The sequence below is a fragment of the Penaeus monodon genome, chromosome 23 (assembly GCF_015228065.2).
Source record: "Penaeus monodon isolate SGIC_2016 chromosome 23, NSTDA_Pmon_1, whole genome shotgun sequence".
Taxonomy (NCBI): Eukaryota; Metazoa; Arthropoda; class Malacostraca; order Decapoda; family Penaeidae; genus Penaeus; species Penaeus monodon.
In genome coordinates, this window is record NC_051408.1 from 2,113,550 (window position 1) to 2,113,872 (window position 323).

The 323-nt window shown below is 32.8% G+C and overlaps 1 protein-coding gene across 1 annotated transcript in view; it reads right to left on the reverse strand.

Annotated features, from left to right (window-relative positions):
• The window catches only part of LOC119587668 (uncharacterized protein DDB_G0271670-like), a 50,430-nt gene that overhangs the window by 33,460 nt on the left and 16,647 nt on the right, over positions 1-323 (reverse strand). The gene's annotated exons all lie outside the window — the stretch shown is intronic.

Sequence of the window (323 nt, forward strand, 5' to 3'; positions counted from 1 at the left end):
CTATGGATGTATAAATTTTAAATAAATTGGTTCTTTGTTGGCAAAAGACAGATTGTTTGAAACTGAAGATCTTGGGAAAATACAAATAGATGGTATTCAACAAGAAAACACCTACAATAATAATCAATATTGCTTGATCATAGAAGTCCAATCTTAACATTGCTAGACCGTTCACTGGATCACTATATAAAAAAGTATGCACTATCTGTATGAAGCATAGGCTTTTTGGCAAAATTATGCACTCTTTATAGAAAACAGAACTGGCAAAGATAAAAATAAGGTTAATGCATGGGGTCAGGTTGTGCAGACTTACTGCTGGAACT